The sequence below is a fragment of the Cygnus atratus genome, chromosome 1 (assembly GCF_013377495.2).
Source record: "Cygnus atratus isolate AKBS03 ecotype Queensland, Australia chromosome 1, CAtr_DNAZoo_HiC_assembly, whole genome shotgun sequence".
NCBI lineage: Eukaryota > Metazoa > Chordata > Aves > Anseriformes > Anatidae > Cygnus > Cygnus atratus.
In genome coordinates, this window is record NC_066362.1 from 66,945,779 (window position 1) to 66,964,750 (window position 18,972).

The 18,972-nt window shown below is 39.0% G+C and overlaps 1 long non-coding RNA gene across 1 annotated transcript in view; it reads left to right on the plus strand.

The window, feature by feature from the left end:
* The first annotated feature begins 8,447 nt into the window (after positions 1 to 8,447).
* LOC126913477 (uncharacterized) overlaps positions 8,448 to 18,972 on the plus strand; it is a 32,884-nt gene continuing 22,359 nt past the window's right edge. Inside the window, exons 1-2 of the long non-coding RNA XR_007708852.1 lie at positions 8,448 to 8,584; positions 15,082 to 15,138. This is a non-coding gene — a long non-coding RNA (uncharacterized LOC126913477). The remainder of the gene's footprint in view (positions 8,585 to 15,081; positions 15,139 to 18,972) is intronic.

Here is an 18,972-nt window from a genome sequence, read left to right on the forward strand (position 1 = left end):
CCAATTTTAGGACTGGTTAAAAATAGTTTAAAATTAAATCTGATGATATCTAATGAAAACATTGTTTATTTTAGCAGTTCTCATTTCTTTGTTTAAAAACAAGAAAAGCCTGCAAAGAAGATCAACATCTTCTTTGTTTGCTAAAATTATGGCAAGATAATATTTTTCTACAATTTTACATAGTTTTCTGGAAGACAAAATAGTCAACATGGATGAACAAGACTATTTTCTTCCTCTGAAAGTATTTTTTTCAACTGCTTTTCATTTTTCAGTGAAATCTTGTCAGAAATAGCCTGTTTTAAATGTACTGAATCAAACCGTTAGTGGGACTGAAGTAGACTGCTGTTTGTTTTTATTGGTTTTACTCTCAAATTTTCAGTAATTTCAAAGTGATAACTTAAGTCTTCTAAAACTATTAAAAGGAGAAAGCTGCAGGATGCCTAAGTACATTATGTTTTTCTGTCTTTTACTTTACATATCTTAATTTCATTCATATTGGCTTTAAAGAGAAAACTTGAACAGGCATATTTAAATTCAGTCTTTCTTGCAAAGATGTATTTTGTAGAGCCCATTATTTTATCCATAACTTTTTTACTGATGTGCATGAGAGAGACAGTTATTCTATTTTAACTTCATTATCAAGCATTCCCATTTAGCACAAGGTCAGTGTGGTGCTAATCTTTTGCTAAGGAGCTTTGTGCCAGGAAGGAGTTTCTCATGAGTAGTTACTGTGAGAATTACTTTGCATATTAAATGTCAACTGCTGGAGCTGTGTGATCAGCAACCTGAACATATGCTGCCTCTCTCCTAAGGAAATTACTGCAGTTTTTGTTTGAAAGTGGGAGGACAGAAAATTACCTCTGACTGTATATTAAAAAGTGCCAGAGATGCTTTGTGCAGACCCGAAACAATAACATATAACTTTCTGTAACCAAATACTCCAGATCAACATCAAAATCAGGAGATTTGGATCCCCAACTCAGCATTTGGTACATGGGCAAATGTGGCCTCTATGCCTACCAACTGGGATATATGGTTTAATTTCTGTGTTCTCTTCCAAGGACAAAGGTCAGTGCCCTACCACCCTCTTGTAAATCATTTGTCTGTGGTCTATTTCTTGCTCATAGGGAAACTGTCTCTGGGACTTGGAGCTGTCTTCTGCCTCTATAGGCTTGGATCTTCACCATCTTGGTGCTTCTTGAGTGGACTTATGTTGCCATCCTTGCAACACCCTCAAGTGCACTTGCTGAGGTGGTAAGAAAGCCATGATGGCTTTGGCTAACTTTGCTCCTCCCAAGAAACCTTTCCCAGAGCTACAGGCACTGGTGACAAGCATCACCTGCAATGGGAGCCCCTGCTGATGTCTTCTGTGCCTTCCTTCCTTGCAGAAACTAGGTGACCCCCAGGACTCTTTCATGAAGTAATAAGGTCCGTAGTATGTTACAAGTAAGCCTGACTGAAGGGCACAGACAAACGCATTTTCCTTTCCATCCAGTTTGCTAATCACTTTTAAGAAATACTGCCCTTTTCTGACATTTAAAATTGTGACTGATGTGCATGCACTTTGCACCTGACAGCTTATGGAACAGGTGGTGGCTCATACTGGAAATATGTACGCACAGGGTCATGGCTGTGACTTCAGAAACTAGCATTTAAATATCTCATATATTTCATTATCTCATTTCTTTGAAAAATCACACATATTTTGATAGGCCAGGAGGAAACTTCTGAACAGGGAATACTTCTTGAGATTATACACTCATTTTAAAACAAGGGCTTTTTTGAAGTATGTAATGGGATATTCCTTTAATGAAAACGTAAGGGAATATGGACAGAAAGAATTATTTTTTGAGAGTAATTAGTGAACCACAGCATCCATAGGAGAACACTGCAGCAGGCTGTATGTTGAAATTCATTTTTTCTTTTCATAAATGAAAAGGGGTGAAAAGTCCTTTTACTTGGTCAAAGGCAATAGGCGAATGATTTTTCTCTCTTGGACTTCTGGAGCGGTGTTTGATTTACTGTGAGTATGATGGACATCAACTTGGAAGCCTTTATGTGGTTTGTGAAATCACCATTAGCTGCAAAAGGTCAGTTCCATATCCCATGTTCTCCTGAGCTTAATGCTTGATACAAACCCATCTGTAACAGAATTTGCTCCAAGGCATAAAGAGGTGAATGGTATGGTTACATTTTTTTTTTAAAGACATAGAATTCAAAAATAACCGGAAGGACTTAAAAAAAAAGTGAAAGCAATATTTCATTAAAATCTTCAAAAATGATTGCGCATTGTAACTTACCTGGTAAATAATCAGACGCTGTATTTGTCACCACATCATGTAGTATTCCAACGTTACTTGAAAAAAATATAAAAATAGAAAGACCTTCTTTGAATTTCTGATATGATAATGCCAGTGCCATTGGAGAATACATTTTTCTCTTAGAAGATGGTACCAGGGTTTGGCCTGTCTCTACACTTATTTCTGTATTCACATTTTTAAAGCTTGAAGACAGTCTTCTAATGATGACAAACAGCAACAGTGGGAGAGGATGAATTAGAACATTTGATGGAATATTATCAAGTGCTGAAAATAAAGCTGAGTTGAAAATCCAACATAAAACTGTTGTAAAAGGAAACATATAACCATAAAATTAATATGAAAGAGAGAAGCTGAGCAAAAGCCAAATCCATAGGCCTTCTGTGATGAAAACCATGCTTCCAAGCCAAGTCAAGACAGTAAAGATATAAGGTACATGGGAAGGCCTTTGGCAAACTGGAGTCCTGAACTATTCTTAAACATCCCTGGCTTTTTCTGTTTTGTTTAGACTGTCAAGAGGTCGAAGCTGATTTTTAAACCTCTGCAAAAAAGTGCTTGTAAAATGTACCAAATATCAATAGTCGTCTTCTAATTTAAATAATTTACTATATAGAACAGGAGGGAATGCTTGGAAACCTCCTAGGAGATACCATGAACACCTGAGAATCATAATTTAAATAAATCATGTATTTCTTTGGAAGTAGTCATAGCAGCTGGTGACGAGTCTGTTGGGGATATCTACAGATTTGTTAGAGATAATTTCCCTGTAACATGAGACTTAGATGAGCCTGCATTAGATGAAGGATGGACAAGCTTTATATTCCTACATAGGTGCATGACCCTCTTACCAAAGTGTCATCCTTAGTTCCTTAGTTGAGGTCCACGTGGGAGTTTGGGCTCAAGATTGGTTGATAGTAGGGGAGTCAGCAAGCTGTGAACGTTCCTTCTTGGACTTGCAACTTTCCAATATCACTTAGTATTCAGCTGTAGGAATTTGTATCTTCTTCCAAGTCCATGAGAGAAGGGAAATTCTACACAGCTGAGAAGTGAGGTGAGGTTCTGGTGGAGGGCTGCGAGATGTTCTCTCATATTTATGGTGTTGCCGCTGGGTTCTTTGAGTCAAACTTAAGTTAGCTTATGGCTGTATTTGCTTATGCATGCAGGTTTAAGATTGTGCATGCTGCCTAGAATGTGAAATGTGTTATTTTCTTATAAAACTTTAAGAATTCAAATAAATTTTGCACAACTTTCCTTGCCCTTTTGTTACAAGTAAAGAGAAGTTGAAAGTTATATTTTACTGCTCGGCAAGCTGTTTTTGGCCACCCTCAATAGTTCTGACATGCATGTAATGAAGCATCACAAATCGTGGTTACTATATCTAACTCTACTGTTATGTGATGTTTTGCTTGCTTAAGACTATCAAACTTGTGTGATGAGTTGAACTTAAAATGCCAGAAATATCAGAGCTTTCATAGATGAACATAAGTCTACAGACAAAGTAATGGCTTATGTTCAAGGTAACTAAATATAAAACTGGCAGAGAAGACAACACAGATTTTAGATTTTCACCTGTTTAAGAAGAAATATTTCTTCTTAGAGAAACATTTCTACTTAGATGAATTGTTGAGTGTTATTCTCTCTTACATAAAAAAAAAAAAAAGCTGAACAGTTTCTTTGGGTAATTCCTCTCGAGGTTTTGTAGGAATGAAGGAAATTAGGAAAAGAGGTCTGTTTTTTCTGGCAATGGTACCAAAAGTAGATGGCATTTAATTCAGTGGGAAGCTACTGCATGCACTGAAGGATAATGTGCACAAGGGACAATGTAGCCCCAAAAGCACCATAGGTAATACATGTGAATTGTGAACTCTGTTATGCATATTTGTAGAGCTGTGTAATAAGGCAATACTAAGTACAGTGCCTTGAAAGCTATGTGCATTAAATCTAATGGGTTTTGTCTGGAAAAAAATAACACTTTTATTTTCTGGCTCTCCATGAGACAGAGCAGGTAGCTGGCTACTTGTTTGTCAAACATGACCAGAAATAATATGCATTGATGAGCTGCAGTAGGCTTTCTTGATGCGGAGTTAGGTTTCTAGTAGAACTGTTCTATTTCCAACAGCAGTAATGTTGGGCCTACAGTTCTTATTTCATTTTATTTTAAGGGCATTAGTCACAAGCATGAATCTTTCCAGAGCACAGATGGCTAGTTACATTTATCCAGATAATTATGACAAAGGAAGATCTATATGATTTTTGCTCTTGAAAAGAGAAGATATTAAACTATTTCAGTCTGTTTAATCAATAATAGTTTTGTTTCCTGTAACTACAGAAATCATAATGTGGAAATGAGTATTTATCATAGAATGTATTTAATATTTAATCGCATTTTTGTAGTTTGATTCTACCAAGGAAGGCATTCCAAAGGCCAAAGCTTAATTATTTTCCTGTCATTTTATTTGAGACAGGCAATAAAGCACTTCTGTCAAACACCCCCTCCCCCCATCATTTCTAATACAATCCAATTTTGATTTCAAAAATTGCAGAGTGACAAGTTGGCAAAAGTCACAAAATTGGTGAAGAGCTGAGATGGTCCCTGCTTAGTCACCTGGCTGTCTAGCAGAATGTGTAGTCCAGAATTAGGTGTGAAGACTTCCCACAAATCATGTTGTAGCTTCCTACAAAAATGTGAACACTAGCTAATAGTAAAAGAAACCATCTAGTTTTTGTGTGTGTGTTACCTTATGAGACATTTGAGAAGGTTAGGCTTTTTTCCCCCATTTTTATTTTCTTTAGTTTTGGGTGTTCTCTTGGGTTTAGATAGCTTTCTGTGAAAGAATTAAGAGAATTTTTTTCTACATAAAGGATAGAGAGGTGATTTTTCTTTTGCATCCTTGTCATTAGATTTGAGAAAAATGATTGAATTTCTGCTTTTCTTGAGCAGTTCTCTTAGATTTCTGGTGCCACTGTTTTGTGTTAATTATTTGATGAAACAAGAAACTACAGCACAGTCCTCCTACGTACCAAGTAAGTTTTCTAACCACAGGGTAAAAGTCATGCTCACTCTCTACTTTAGGCCAACAAATACCAAACAAATTATACTGAGGAGAAGGGCTTAAAGAGAAGGCAATGAATTCTCGTTATGTGTATGGGGTAAGAGGGACGACAATAACTTTTCACTGTTCCTTAACCCTGTTTGGAGTAGTGCTTATTCTCCTTAAGTGTACTCTGCAAAGACCAGTGGGATCCAGGAACAGGGATAGAAGAAAACCTGTTTATAGTTGCTGTTGTGCCTTTGACATGCTTGGATACAAAACAGGCAGCTGAAGTGCTTTTGGAGGAGCACAGAAGCTCTCAGGTTGAGAACTTGATTTCAACAGGATTAGGCAACAACTGAGGAAAGATCTGTAGAGACATAAATTAGAGTTGCTATCTTGTCGCCTCTTTGTTTTTGGTTGAGGTGGGTGGACACAGTTGTAAGTTGAATTACCCAAGGTTCATTTGGCAAACTAACAATAGTTAATAACAGTCAGAAAGAGGAGCCAGGGTAACTCTACAATGCTGTTCTTTAACTACTGTCACCTTTTAAAGACAGTACTGCACTCAAAAATGAAGCCTTTCCTTGTAGTATATTAAGATATTTCTCGTCAAAACATGTAAACATGAGGTTTTCCCAGGGAATATACATCTCTATCACTTTTCACAAAGTGCTGTCACGACAGATTTGAGTACGCAAAGCCGGGCTCCCACAGTGCACGTCTCTGTGTCGCAAGGTGGCAGTGCAGAGTAGGTTTGCGTTGGGCTGGTGCAGGTACTTCCCTTGGTGTTGGGTGGAGGGCAATTTTTTTCCTAAAGCAGCTAGTGATTTCAGCGTCCTTTCAGATGCTAGGTTTTCTTCAGAATCAGTCTTGAAAATTTAAAAACTTCAAAACTGCCTACAATTACAGCATGAAGTTATATTTTCTTGTAATGATTCTTGTGAAAGTCTATTTAAAATATTGCCATAGGCAGTATTTTGTGCATGTGTCAAAGATGGGGGGAAAAAACAGCAGAAATTGAGCAGTAATGGTAGTGGAAAATCTGGCCAATATCACCACAGTGTAGGCAAATACATCCCTAGATCAATTTATTCCATCAGAGTTGATAACTGAATGTCTTAATTTCTGTGGGGCTGCTTTATCATCTTGGACTGGCATTACAATGATAGGATTTACCATCAGTGGATTCAGGCAGTAGAACATCAAGAGATACAGGGAAGCTGGAGAAAGTTGTATAGCTGAATCTCCTCAAGGGAATGGAGATCAGATCACCTTTAGAAGATGACAAACAAGAATTGTTGAAGCAAAGTACATAATAGAAATAGCAGTTTTTACTTGCTAAATCTTTGGGTTCCTGTGTGCAAAGCAACAGAAGCCTGGCTGCAAAATCCCAACCCTCCCTCAGACAAAGGAGGGACAGAGAAGGTTTTTCTCTTTGCTGCAGACCTTGCTCTGTCACAAGCATTCAAAACAACAGGATGGAAAAAAAAATCAAGCCCACTAAAATTAAGATTGGTGGATGTAGTTAGGGACCATTATACCAGACTGCTAATACTAGGCAATTGCACCATCTGATTTTCCTGAGCTCAAAGGTGATGTCCTCTAAAAGCACGTTCGTGTTCAAACTTGTGGCTCCTGTCTCTGCCCTAGCTCCTTGCTCTCCTCTCCTCTCCTCTCCTCTCCTCTCCTCTCCTCTCCTCTCCTCTCCTCTCCTCTCCTCTCCTCTCCTCTCCTCTCCTCTCCTCTCCTCTCCTCTCCTCTCCTCTCCTCTCCTCTCCTCTCCTCTCCTCTCCTCTCCTCTCCTCTCCTCTCCTCTCCTCTCTCCCCCAGCTGTAGCAGAGAAGATGCATGGCAGAGTTTGCTTGTAATCTGAGCCACTATCATTGTAAATGATACTGTCAATTTGCTAATTTGTGACATTTACAATGCTGAAGAGCTGCACTCTTGGGTACATATTGACATTTAATTAGCAAAATTAATGTGTTGGCTAGATCTAAATATCAATTTATTAGGGCGATATGTGGGTAATCTGTCATGTAATGTATGTTCCATACTGTATTGAAGAAAAGAAAAAACAACCAACACTTCAAAAATGGGGGAGCTACCATATGTCCAGCTACTGTAGCGTAACAGAATAACAAGTATAGTTAATGTTTTCAAGCAAGAATGTGTCAGAGAATCCATTTAAATATTCACAGATCACACTGTAATTACCAGTATCTGTTTACAGATACTTTATATGGTTTTCCCCTTCCCACATTCCTCTACTTAATGTTGTATTGCACACTGGTTCCCAAGTCCAAAGGCTTTAGAATGGCTCAGCTCTAACAAAATAAACCTATTTAGGAGCGTTAAATAAAGCTTGACAAATCACTGTGGCTATTTGCTGTACACCCAGTTGAGCTCATCAGTTCTACATGTGTCCAAGCTATTTTCACTAAATAAGGGCAAAATTCTCCACTCCATTCAGCACTTTGTTTGCTGCATGTCCTGACATCAGTGAAAGCCCTCTGTATATTGCAGCCATAGACTGTGCAGCTGATGTTTCACTAACTGAACTGGAGACATTTACAGTGGGGGAAAAGTGTCATCTGCCAGGGACAGCCAGCATGTTGGCCTGTGCTGGGCAATGTAGCCAGGTGATGAGGTGCTCAAGCTGAGTGAGAGGGACAGGGAAGTGGAAAGCTGTAGCAAAGCACAAGCAGGATGACTTAGGCTAAATGTCTGCTGAACAGCTTTTCTGTGATTGTAAATGAAAGAGCAAGTTTGCTCAATGGTGGGCCTACTTAAGCAAAGCAAACTTGCTTGAGTGCTGCTCTGTAGGGGTCAGATCATTTAGAAAATGCAATGTTGGTGAGAATTGAGGACATCAGTGTGTTGACTCCACTAATCTCCACCAACAACCTTATGCCATGTTTTTTTTTTTGTTAATGTTGCAGAGCAACAAAATAATTCAATTCAAGTAAGCACCCAGAAGTCGTCTTGCTTATCTGAACTACAGCTGCATCTGCAAAACTGGACTGGAAATCTGCAGAGGACGTGCTCTTCACTAGATTTTTAATGTTTCCCTTTTCTAGTCAGGCTGGACTGATGAGAGCATCCTGCCCTGGTCCCTGGTTCCAGCCAGAGCCAAGAAGTGAGATGCATGTGAAAATGAAAGGGGTATATGGAGCAATAATAAAGTCCCTCTTGCCAAATCTGAAAAATGTCATCTTGGATTTCATGAAAGAGGTGAGAATAACGATCAATCTATTCTGAATGTATCTGCTTAGGTTCAGCCATTCCTAGGACCTTGTTAAATGTTAATGTTTATACTCTCTTTGGCAGCAGATGTCTTCTCTTTCTAGTTGCAATGTCTGCTGCATCAGTAAACATAATGCGGATTACAAACAGACACTTCGGATTAGGACAGCAAGAGTGCTGTTGAATACCAAATACTGTTTGGAAGGGGTCTGGCCAAGGTACAAATTGTCGACATAACTTCCTAGAGGCCATCCAGCCCATGGAGAAATTTGTAACAATCAATATAATCCATATGCAGAGAGTTAATCTAATGTATGTATGTTACTTATAACTAACTGGGGAACTTGAGGTGAGAGAGGGTTTAAAGATGTTATGTTTTGACACACAACTAGTACTATATGTCAGAATTGAGCAAACCAGCTCTGTGTGATGTAAATTGGCATCTTGAATTGCTAAAATAAGTAGAGACCTTGAATGACATTGTATCTGAATTATATATATTTTTTTCTTTCTTTGAATCTGAGTGGCTTTCAACCATCAATGGTTGAAACATTTCCGTGTTTTGATTCCATTTTGTCATTTTACAAAGCTCAACTGCTGTCCACTTACTTTTTCCATCTGTCCAGTTATTCTACTTGGAAAATACTTCCTCTTTCTTTGAGATAAAGGCAAGTCCCTTTGTCTTCCTCACTAAATTCAGAGAACAAAGTCTTCATTCTTTTCCCTGAGGCACTGTAGTTTGATCAGCTGTGGTTTCATCAGGCACATCATCCACCAGCAACTCTGCATGTAAAAGGCATGCTTATACTCCCTCAATCTTTAATAAATTTTGAGTTGAGAAATCCACTTAACAGGAAATGGCTGGCATAGAAAACGGGGAAGAAGAGCAAGAAAAGTATTTCATTTATAAACATTTGTAAAGTAAATCTATTCCCCTGACTAAATATACCTGACATCTTATGCAAAGATTGTTGTGGTTTTTTTTTGTTTGTTTGTTTGTTTTGTTTTGTTTTTGTTTGTTTGTTTTCCTCAGCTCCAGGGACCAAATTAAACTAAGGATTGTCACCCACGCCACCTTTTATCAGCAGCCCAGTTTGAAGAAGTAAATTCACCCTGTGGTATAAATTTTAGTAAAAAATTTGCTCACGCTGGTTTTGATCATAAGATTTATCAAAACCAAAATCAGATGCAAGATACAGAAAACATACTGTTATATGCATTTACTTTTGGCAAGAAGTGTTTTATTATACACATGGCAAAACAAATTAAAATAAATGGCAACCGATGTCTTTATCCTATGCTGTCATTATTTTTATACTTCCACAGCCACTGTAGGCATGCTGGAGATCTGTAATGAAGGTCTGCTGCAACTGAAATCCTGAAGATTAACTGGGATATTAGTGTAAAATCAAACTGACATTGATTAGTAACTGCAGCATCTGGAGTAAGTTGGACTCAGAGCAAGCAGGTTTGTTTGGTATTCTCCCAGCATTACAAGTGCCGGGATGCATTTTTCAGTCCTGTCGGGAAACAAATGCCTTGAAGAAGTTAGAGAGTTTGTCTTTAGGAAGCTTTGAGCCAGAAAGCTGAGTTTGAATGATTTCTGCCCAATTTGAATCTGGTTATTTAAATACAAAAAATCCAGCTGCACTACTGCAGGACTACATTATGACTTGCTCTGTAAAGCTTGGCCTGCTGCTTTTAGCAGCATTTTACAATATTTGGTTCTCCCTCCAAAGTTTCTCAAAATGATTCTGGATGGAACAGAATGTGCATATAGAATGCATTAATGCACCAGATTCTATTTTAAGCTGTATATAGCGCAACTGCTGCACAAGTGATGCTGTTGATGCTAAACAATGCCAGGCAGAGTGTCTCCCAGCAAGTCCCCTTGCAGTGTTTTTGACTTTGTGCTGGGGACAACTCCCTGGATACCTTGCTATGTCACATTTGTCAGAATCTGTAAGAAGTGCAGCAACTAACCGCAAAGATTAGTATTAGTTCTTGCAAATTACAGTTTGAATCTGCACGGACCCAGTTTCCATCACTTTTTCTGAGATACAGAGCATCCTACAAAAGCTCCTAGAGCCTTCTAAAGCCAGTTTTTTCATGGAGAGCTACAAAAACAAAAGCCATCTGCAGTGTTGGGGTTAGACCTGAAAGCAGCCCCAGACTGGCTCACATCCTGCTGTGGAAGGTAAGGCTCAGGTACAGCATACAAACCAGTCCATAGGCAACAAATCCTCCACACACAGCACCACATGCTGCACAGAGCCTAATGCATCAGTAAGAATAACATTTGTGGGTCTTAGTTTGTGAGCCAAGAGCTCCACTTCCCAGAAATGCTATGCAATCACTATGGGGATGAAACAAATGAGATTACTTCACTGGCATCAGTTGGTATACCCACAGCATATACTGTTAGATTTCTCTCTGTAGAAGAAAGTCAGTCCACAGATATTTGTGGTCTTTGGAAGGGGAAAGGGGGAATTACATATTATATGTTGTTTTCTATTGCTTTTGTTTTAAGGCCAAAAGAGGACATTATAATAATTTAATCAGATCTTCTGCACAACTCAAGCCAAAGAATATGGCCACTAATAGTGGCATCAAACTGAGATTCTGGTCGAGTTGTATTTTAGAAAGACATCCAGAAAGAATGATATGTTTTTGGAAATGGCTTGCCATCTGGAGCTGGGAGGACAGCACAGATAGCATGTGTTAGGGGGGAATAGATTAAAGGAATAGTTTAAAATACTCTTTTTTTTTTTTTTTTTTTTTTTAATCCTGAACTTTGAAATATATTTAGATTTAGACAGGCAAGTAATTGTTTTAGAAATGAGTTGAGTGCTGCATTTAAAAATCAAATAATTTGGCGGCAATGTGGATCTAGGGAGGCCTGTTTTACAGAGGCGCCTTTCAAAGGGTGTGTGCCTATGTGATTCTCTAATGTCTGATGGGGAATGAGCAGGGGCTATATGCCATGGCAGGAACAGCAATAGTGCTGGTCCTCTACTTCGCTTCTTTTCTCTCTCTCTTTCTCTCTCTCTCTCTCTCTCTCTATTTCTATGTACCTCTTACTTGCTTGTCTCTCTCCCAGAAATGCCTACATACCCAAAACTTTTGGGGAGCAAGAAGGACTAAAGGTGTACATATTTGCTTGCAACTGCTATTGCATTCCCACTCTCTTTCACATATTCAGAGTGATAAACAGTTGGTATTGAAGAAATAAATGCTATAGACTTGGTAGGATTAGCTCCAAGTATTCAGTGACTGGTGAAGTATGTGACCACCAAGAACTAGGGTAAAACTCAGGATTTGATTTTTATTTCAGCTTAGGAAAAGAGCACAATTGTGTAGCTAGGTTTTGAGCTTCAGTGGGTGGTATATTTCCCCCTTCATTCCAAAACTAGAAATGCTAAATTACTTGGTTAAAAATGGAGATCCTCCTTACTCATATTGCTGTAGCTTTAAGAAAAATACTAAAATAATGTGTGAGCTGGCAACAGTCCAGTTTAGGACATAAAATGAAAAAGGATTCACTGTCCAATATGTTACAGTAGTCTCAAAGGCATTTATTTTCACCTTTGGAAGAAGGCTTGATCTTTCATGTTTCATCAAGTATTGAAAAAATTCAGAGGAGAGAGACATCAAAGAGCATATTAGTGCCACAGTTTAGGTAAATCAGCATATTTGGGGATCTCTTGTTTAGAGATTCTGCTTGTAGACAGTTCACAAAAGCTGTTCGCTACACCTTTCTGGCAGGTGCATCCCTTTCTTGTTTAATGGATTCAAGGCAGATTGTGGTTGAGCAGCCTTGCATTTCTAAGGTTATTTTGATTTGTGAGGACTTCAATGAACTGCAGCTAGCAGGAACACAGTATTTATGTCAGCTGTAACGTGTGGATTTTTAAGGATTCAGTTATTCCTCAGGGAGTCTGTGGCATTCTTGCCATGGACCATGTTTGAAACCAGAATGAACCCTCATGTTTGTAGCTGCTGAGTTAAAGAAATGACTGCTGATTGATAGCAGGGAGAATTGGTACGTATCTCCCATATCTGAAGCCGAAAAGAACAATACCATTACCACCCTAACTGTCCGAAGTTAGCAGCTCTGAAGTGACTGCTTTGCAGAAAAATTCCTTCCTTCCTTCCTTGTACTTTCTATAAAATAGTACAAGTAAGTGCATGGACCATAAAATGGAATTATTCACAGGGTTACTATTTTGTCATGGTTGGTTATTGGAAAGGAAAAATTGCAATGAACTTGCCTTTTTGTTAGTTTTATTATTGTTGTTGTTGGTTTTTGGTTTTAAGTCTCTAGTTAGAGGTTTTACAATTTTCTTGTAAAATAACTTGCATATAGTTTCATAACATTTAACTCTGAGTGTGAAAGATTCTTAATCCATCAGAACGACTGCTGCAGCTGCATTCCCCTTCCCTGAGAGGGCATGGGGTTAACTTGTTATTGCCAACTCAGCTTGTCACTTGAAGGCATTTTGCAAAATTGGTTGTTCTCTTAATATCCTCAGCACACATGATGTAAATGCCCTGGACAATTTAATATATTGATTCATCATTCTCCTGGCTTGTAGCTATTGTCTGCTGGAAATTTTTGATAGTACAACCTGGGCATGTATTGAAAGAAAACTTAATTGACTTTATGCTATTTCTAGCACAGGCAGTGAAATACAGGCAAGCAACCTCTTATTAGTGCATTTCACCCAAGCATCAGAGTCCTAAAATATGGAAACATGTATACTGTTAAATAAGTATCGACAGAGTTCTTGCCCCAGCCCTCCCAGTGCTCCTTGATTACTTAGTTTCTTCCTGGCTCTGTTTTGGACTGTTCCACTTAGTTCTGTTGCAGATAACTCTGTGGTGCAGTGGGCTCTTCCTGCACAGAGTGGATGGAAGTCAGAAAGTGCTTTTGTCTTTGTTCATACTATATTTAGCTGTTTATTTATAGCCAGTGTCCCAAGAATCGACTCTAGGTAACTATTAAGATGGAGCTAAATTCCCTGCTGATTGCTACAGATTCCCTAAAGAAACTAGCACAAAAAACAACAGTGATACAATAGCATCAAAAACAAACAAACAGTTCTGTGTTCTTAAAAAGAAAAAGAAAGAAGAAAGAAAATCTCTGTAAAAGTGCTGGTTTGTGACACCTTCTTAAAAAATATGAATTAATTGGTCTTGTGGCATGTGTATCAAAAATGAGTCCTGAATTATTAAGAAATTCATGTGACCCAATTAACCCAAATTCACTTTACAAGTGGATGGATTCACAAAACAGTGTGAATTTAAAATCTAACTCAGCTTCTTGGTTTGTTTGTTTGTTTGTTTCTAAATAGCTTTTCAGTGAAGGAAACTGCAATTAATCTGTTACACTTTGATTTTTTATGAGGTTAGTATGCTGCTTGTAATCCTAAAGTCGCATTAACCTATAATCTTTCAATACTAAAATGTTGTTTTCTTTAAATAGGTCTATAGGAAAGTAAGCACCTGGCAGTCACAAAGAAATTTGCTTAGAAGTGGGTTTCTTCCTGATGTGCTTCCCAGCAAGAAGCATCTTTTCTTATTTCTCAACTGTATTGTTGTCACTATATTAACAACTTATGAAAAGTGAATACTCAGCTGCTAGGCTTCATTAGAAGGTCAACCAATGTGATATGCTTCTATTTTTGGCATAATTTTTTTTTTTCCACATTGAAAAGCAAGCTTAGGTAGTCTCCGATGCTAGCTAAATTGAGGATCATAAGCCTCAGATGCTAGCCAAACTGAGGATTGTGAGCTTTGGCCAGGGTCCAATGCACAGTGTATGAACACTGTATGGAGATTGAGACACTGAGATTGGGAAAGGGGCCAGTGATTGCTGGATACAGCAAACAGGACCTTCTAACTCACTGCCTAATGCAGCCCCTTGCGGAGTGAGGGATTTTGGAATCTCTGTCCTTGGGCTACGGGGGATTCTGTGAGCTCCTTGTGCTCATGCACTGGATGCAGGCATGCCCAGCTATAGTAATCTTCATGCGTACGTATCTGCAGCCTGGCTCGTGCAGCCAAACCAGTACACTGAGGCAATAGCCCTGCAAGCTTTCTTCCTGCAGGGTTATGTGGAAGGCTTCACTTGTTGTAAATCTGCTGGTTTTGTAACATCAGAGGCAAAATCAGTTTATGAATAGCATGCAAATTATGTCATACAAAAGTGACTGGTAACCAGATGATTCACTGGAAATGGATTCGTAGTTTTAGTGTTTGTCTATTTTTAATTCCAGCTGAGCTCAGAAAGGGTTTATTGTAGGAGTCTGAGAATTGCTCACATCTGAGAGGTTTTGGATCATGTCTGCTATTCCCAGGTGTGTGACTTAGCACTGGAACAGGAGATCAGGCATTCCACCTCCCAAGAGCTGTTCATATTTCTGTTACTGCGTCTTTGTAGTTGTGGCCCACTCATTTAACATCATTTTTCCCTATGATTACAGTGAGAATGAACATTACTGGCTGCAGACTCACTGGAGAAAGGGAGGGAAGGAAAAAAGGTGGGTAATTTTTCTGTTTACCATTTCTCAGCCACACTGCCAGAAAAGTAGAGAAGTCCAGCTAAAGATCTGCTTTCTCCTGCTCCTCACCTTAGAGAATATGGGGTTATGCATAGGCTTTTGGAGTCTCTCCAAGGGGCAACTCCCCATGTAGCTCCACTGCTCCCCTAGTCCTATGTTGTCCTGATAATCTTCAGTGCCAGAATGGAGCAGTAATCTCTTTGTAGGTGCAGTTGCCTGCTCTCTTCTTCCTCCAGTTAGTGCCACTTTAGGTGGTGGCATGTGACTTGTTCAGTTTGGAAACCAGAGGTTCCTGAAGAGTGGCAGAGCAGGCTGAAGGAAGAAAAATAAAGTTAAGTTCTCTCTAGTGCTGGGGGTGCTGATGACATTACTTACAGCAGTCCTGTGGGTACAGCCTGTGTATCCACTATGAGCTGTTGCAATGGATCAATCTCTTCTCCATTCCAGTGAACACTGAACATTGCTGTCATAGGTTAACAGCTGTAGTGGAGCTGGATACTGAGACTTACTTAAGAACAGTCGAGGTCAAAGCTTTTACCCTTCTTGATTATCTCTCTCATTCACACGCTCCCCTATCACTGTTGTGTTCACTAGGTCTCATTTTTCCTTCTGTATGGGGAGATTGTTGTTGATCTGGGAAGGCTGGACAAAAAGTCATGTTGCTTCATGCTGTGCTGTTGCTTGCAGGTGTCAGTCTTAGCTGCTACTGGCCAACACCCCTGGGTCTCCCCCAGCATTCATATCCACTCAGCTCTTTGATGTCACAGATCTTCCCCCACTTCTATGATCTTTCCTCCAGCTGGAATCTTCACCTTCCTATTTCCAGGCCCATTTCTTCTTTCCAAGACCACTGTTTCTCTGTGCAGCATCTCTTCTTGTTGGGCTCCTTTCTGAAACCATAACCCCCTGATTTTGCCAACGTTAATAGTAAATGTGAAGAAGCACAACATGTGATCAGCCTTCTAATTGGTGTTCCTGTCTTATGTCTCTTCCTTAATTGAAAGACATTCTACTTTTGTTTAGTCCAGGTGTCTTCAAAATTTACAGCCTGGCTGCATCTATTGCAACTAGCAAATAGCAGGCTTCTGCTGGGGAGTTCAAAAGTTCAGTTTTGGATGTTCACCCACCTACCCACCCACATAGACTCAACAATTTGCTGCCTGCTAGCTTAAATTGTGAACACTTTTTTTTTTTTAAACCTATAACAATTATTCACTTAGTTTTGTATCCTACCTTACCTCCTCATAAATTAAGTAAGAGTAGGGGAAAGTGAAACTTCAAAGTTTGTGAAGATGTGCAGGGAGAATGATGGAGAGATCACAGGTTCATCATTAATGTTACCCAGTCTGGCATATGCACACAACATCAAACAGTGCGATGAACTGCAGAGAAATACCCTTCCTCCATATCATAACTGACATATTCTAGCTAACATCTGCATATTTTAGAGAGATGTTAGTAAATGTAAAGAATCCAAATTTGTAACAGTTTTCATTTAGTATCAACTATCTGGAGATAGTTTTCTGTTTTCACTTTCTGCCCTTTGGATTTCTCCCATTGTCTCCACGATGATTGAACCCTCTAACAGTAAAAACCAGTTTCCTCTATCAGTTCGATTTGGCAGCTGCAGCCTGTTTTAATAATGTGCGTTGTCAGGATGCTCGGGTGTTTTATTTCTGCTGTGGAGAAAAGTGTAGCATAAGTGAGAATTTGATTCAGAAATTTGATTTATTTCTTCTTTACTTTTGCTAGGTTGGTGGTTTGTTTTTCGGATTTTTTTGTTCAGTTGGTGAAAAAAGCGTGCATTCCAGAAGTGATATCAATGTTTGTAGGGCTTAGGCTGGCTTCTGGCAGTGACTGCAGTGAAAGAAGTAATGCTTCTGAGGCAAGAGGAAAACCCACAGAACGAACCTTATATAAAACCTTAGTAACTACTGTTGTAAGCCACTGACGTATTTAGTTGCTGAATCTGAAATTAAATATGAGTGGCATGATACATGAAGAACAAAGAACTACCATTATCTCTTAACCATAATTGTAATTTACAGACAAACAATTGGCTTTTATGTGGTGATGTGGTAAAACACAACTTCATTTTTGGCTTAGCCTGTGGATAGCTTGTGCTGACTTACATGTCACCAAGGTGGCTCAGCAACAATCGCTCTGTGTTACTGCCAATCACATTTTTTAGGCCAGAGGTTGTTTGTTTTGCATACAGAGGTATTCTGCAGTTTTCCACCTCTGGTTATGTAACCAGTCAGTCTTACAAGGACCGGCAATAATCTTTCGATCTCATTTTAAAGTATTTCTTTTCTTTCAGCAAAGACTCCATCCAGACCCTATGGGTTTGGCTGCTTGCTCTGACCTTTTGTATTTCTTCAGTTAGGCGAGCGATGAAAGTATATGCCTTATTTCCAGCACTTCTGTATGAAATGCATTAAAAATCCTTTCTGTGACTTCAGTGTCAGTGCAGTAGTAGAGATCCTACAGGGACATTCATGGAAACGTTCCATTGTGCTCTGGGCAGATGGTATGGGTGCATGTAAGAAAAACAAGTTCCTGTCCCTGTTTAGCACCTGCTGCACCCTGAGGATAATGGTTTCTTTGGAAGTAATTGGAAGGAATGACTTTATCAACCAGCTTTTTGAATTGTATTTTTCTCCTCATAAACTCCTGTCAGAGAACATGCAGAGTAAGTAATTAGAATTGCTGCTTTGTAGCAAGTTCCTTGAAGATGCTTTTATAATTAAGATGACACATGGTGATTTGTGGCAATTAGTGTGTAAAAGAGGCCATAGATATTCCACTGACCTTCAAAACATAGTTCTAGCAAGAAAAAAAAATAAACACTGAAATTTTCTCAGTTTGGGCAGTCAGGACCAGCAATTAGAACTGCAGGAGGCATTGTTTTTTAATGCAGGGTAAAAGCAATGGCCTGATCTTTAATGACAATGAGTGTTTGTGAGAATTCATATTTCTGAAGCATTTTTACTACATGCATGCCATAGGTACTTAAGAAGATAGGAATATCTGAAATTCAGAACATAAAGTTCCTCAGCAAAGAGCAGGGCCGGATTGTGAATGCCCATGTTTCTCAGACTCTCTGCATTAGGTTCAGTGAACTTTGGATCAATCTTTTCCAGACCATTTTGACTCAGATGTTCTATCCAGCAGCATTGCACAGCCTAGTCTACGTAGATGTGTCTCCTTCTGTGACAATCCATATGTATAGGTGACTTAGAGAATAATCAGGTTCCTTGATGGTAGCTTGCTATATTAGAGTGCACTTTTAACTGCTGCTACAGTGATGGTCAAACTGCAAATTTCTTAACCATTTTTTTACTGGGAGCTTATTTCTGGAGGTGCCTTTATTGCCAGGTGTTTTGATCCTCATTCCTTTCTTACCTGGCAGAGTTGAGGGGGTGAGAAGGGAGGGAGCTACAGTGAAGGCTGCAATGATGGTACAATAAATGTGATATATTTTGTATTCCTGACTATGCAACCTGCTCTGGATAGATGGAAACAGTAGTCTTGTCTATACTATACATTTATTTTAGAGCGTATACACCAAACATCTGCTTTGAAATTCTAAGGAAGAATAGTAGATCTTACCCTCGTTTTAAACAAAGTAGCAGTAGTCCCCATCCAAGAACAATTTGATGGTTGTTCTGATAGTTATGCTGGTAGTAATGGAAATTGTGGCAAGTCTCAGAATAAAATCTGGAAGCCCGTGACCATAACTTGTTTTTCTGCACAAGGCAAGATCCAATATTTTAGCTCTTTCAGCCTGGCATCAATCACTAATAACTTTTA